The sequence below is a fragment of the Elephantulus edwardii genome, unplaced genomic scaffold, assembly GCF_000299155.1.
Source record: "Elephantulus edwardii isolate Elephantulus edwardi_28Jun2011 unplaced genomic scaffold, EleEdw1.0 scaffold00006, whole genome shotgun sequence".
NCBI lineage: Eukaryota > Metazoa > Chordata > Mammalia > Macroscelidea > Macroscelididae > Elephantulus > Elephantulus edwardii.
The window spans coordinates 22,315,491-22,318,960 of NW_006399756.1; positions in this window are offsets into that span (position 1 = coordinate 22,315,491).

Genomic DNA, 3,470 nt, shown 5'->3' on the forward strand with positions numbered 1-3,470 from the left:
TATAGAGAGAATGAAATAAAGTAAGGTGCTCTAGAATGAACATCTTGGTTTCTTTTGATACATCTTGAGCAATGAAAATCATACTACCAAATATCTTGTAAGTTGCTGGCTTGGACCACCATGCTCTTATAATTTCTGTTTTCTTTGCTGGCACACTTGAAATCAGAATTTGCCGATTCCCCCAGCACCTGCCAGGTTTGTCTTGTCCGTGTCTCTTGGTCTGTTTTGATTATTTTGATTATTATTTATTATTTTCCTTACCTCGCTCTCCCTCAGTCTGACCTACATTCATGTACACATTAGGTTTTAATTTCATTTCTCATGTAGTCGTTGGAGGTCTGGACCAGCATTACACAGTGAAATTATGCAAACCATAAATCCATGGGATGTGTAGAACTTAAAATTTTCTAATACCACTTTAAAAAGTTAAAAACCCTCTTGGTACCTTGCTTAATCTAGTAAGAGCATTATTATTATTATTATTTTAATATACAATCAGTATTAAAATTAGTTATAAGCTTTTTTTTGTTCTTTTTTAGTACTAAGTTTCAGAATTTGGTTATTATTTGGCAGTCACAGTAAATCTCAAATTTTACTGAACATGTATTATATGCCTGTGTGATTAAGTGTGTAAGGTTTTGGACTGCTCCAATGTAGACAGCTCAAATCTACTAGTCACCTTTTGAGAGACAAATAGTCGGCTTCCTTCCATAAAGGCTCCCAGTGTCTGTAACACAACGGTCATCTCCGTGGGTTCATGGATGGACGCCGGTGCCTTTGGTTTGCTGCTCAGTTTGGTTTGGTCTTACTTTAGCACGTGTAAGGTTTGTGGCTGCCATACTGAACAACATAGATCCTTTGCCTTTCAATTTTTGCTTTTGCTTCAACTTTGAAGCTTTGCAAAGTCTAAGTTTACATGAAAGCCTATTCAGTGTGCCATCCAAAAGACAGTAGTCAGAAAACTCTGTCTTTTAATGGGAATTCAGTTCCCGAGCCCCTGTTAATGACTTAATTGGCAGAGGATGATTTATTTGGCAAGGGGGGAGTTTTTCATTTCTTTAATTAAATATAGTAGGAGATGAAAATTACTGATATCTTTGACTTTGGCTATAACTGCAAGAGCCTTCACTTCTCTGAAGCGAAAGATCTAAGATCTCAAAAATTAATGAAGGAAATGACATAACCTCTGCCCATTTTTAAATTAGATTGTTTGTCTTTTTATTGTTGAGGCATTGAATTTTTCTATAAGTTTTTTATATGCCCTTGTCAATTTCCCCCTTCTCCCAAATCTTTAGGTTCTCCTTTGATTCTTTGGGAGTTTTAAAATTCACCTTGATATTTAATTTTCAGTTGTTCCCAATTGTCTGATTTACTTTCTTGTTTGTGTATATTTTAATAAAATTTTATAAATGAGTTGTGGCATAAAGTAGGGCCCCTAGGTTCTTTTCTGATGATCGTTATAATTTTAGAGTCCACATTCAATACTACAATCCATCTGGAGTGAGTTTACATGTTTATTTCTTTTTGACGGTTTGGGTACTATTTTGATGACTGGTAGACCACTGACAGATAAACCATTAAACAGATATGAAAGATACCACCTTTAATACTTGAGCACGGGGTAGTAATTAGGTTCTTGTTTTGTTTTCCAGAATCATATTTTCTTTGAATATTTTTCTGGGGGAGCATATCTCATTTTACTTACTTCTGTATTGAAAGCAAAAAATGGTCTCTAGGAAATTCATTTGCTAAGGAATAGTTTGGCTTTATTTACAGAGTAGTCAGTTCTTTGCTGTGAAATTATAACTTGAAATTGTTTCTTCAAAACAGTGGTGTAGAAACCTGGATTCGTAAACATTTTCTGATGTCTAAGTTTATGAAAATGAACTAATGTGATTTAGTTTATTTTTATAAATTAATTTTTCATGGTTTAAACGAACAGCTATGAATTACAGGTATTTCATTGCAGTATGACACAGTATTGAAACAGAATACAATAACATTGAAAGCCAGGATAGAGGAGATATTCTTATATTTTTAAAAATTTTTGCATTGAGAGGAATCTTTTGTGTTAGGACAATTCTAATTCAAAAGGGGACTCTGTGGCCTAACACAGAAAAAAATGAATTTGCCAACATGCAGGCAAATTCAAATTCACGGGTTGGTCCTCATAAGAAAGATGGGCAATCTCCGCCCCCCTACTCGAACCCCCACCCCCACCCTGTACAATTTGCAGCCTCTGAAAACCTACTCGGAGATCATCTATGAGTTGGTCCGATCTCATGGCAATGAGTGAGTTAATTTCAAAAGAAACATGGAAAACCCTAATTACCACGTGCAGGGGTTAAAAATTGAAATGCAAAGCAAAGAAGTGGTTTTAGAGATTGAATCTATCTGTATGAGGTCAGAGAATCAGTAAGGTGGGCCTGCCGATCTGACAAAAGAACTGGAGGTGACTCTAATGCTGATGTTCCCCAATTTAACATGAAAACATCAGTCTTCTGTGGAGAGTTCCAATCTCACTAAATCCTAGCCGGCATTTGCTGTTTTCCATCTTATTAAACGTTGCTTGTTGCTGAGATATGCCATTGTCTTGATTTGCACCTCTCTTTATTCTATGTGTTGTTTTAGTAAAATATTATCAGAAGGCAGTTTTAACTAATGTTTTCTCTCAGGTTCACTTTTTTAAATTTTATACATTAGCTATTCATATTTACCTTTTTTTTAGATTTTAATGAGTGTTTACAGAGAACTTGGATTTTTATTTATGCACTGTTGCACATTTTCCTCCCTGTCTCTCCTCCCTCCCAGTTCACTTTTATTATTGGGGGGGGGGGAATTCTATGCAGCTCTTATTCTGGACTCATGTAATGCCAATGATACTGAATCATATATTCCTTTTATACAGTTCTCTCCCTTGCCTCTTTCAATGCCATATACATTATTTATCCCCTCATCTTAGTCTCCCCGCCTCCATGATAGTCCTTTTTTATCACAGTGGCATTATGCAGTATTCGTTCTTTTGTGACTGTGATATTTCACTCGGCATAATGTCTTCCATGGTCACTCATTTTGCATAATATTTCATGATTTCCTTGTTTTTCAGTGCTTCATAATATTCCATTGTGTGTATATACCACAGCTTCTCTATTCACTCGGTTTCACCTTTGTCACATTGATTCCTACTCAGAGCAACCCTCCACGGGATTTCCGAGGTTGTACCTCTGTTAAAGGAGACTGCTTCCTCCCTCTGAGCTCTTGGTGCAGAGTTAACAATCTGACACTTTATACACTGCACCACTAAGGCTTCCAATTATTTTCTCCAGAATTTGAAAATATGACCTTTCAGTTTAGTTTTTATTTATGCATCTGTTTTCATGTTCTTTTTTTCACACGAGTTTATTTATTTATTTATAATTTTATTTCCTTGGTAAGGCTTATAAACCATATTGATTCTTCATTCAGTCATT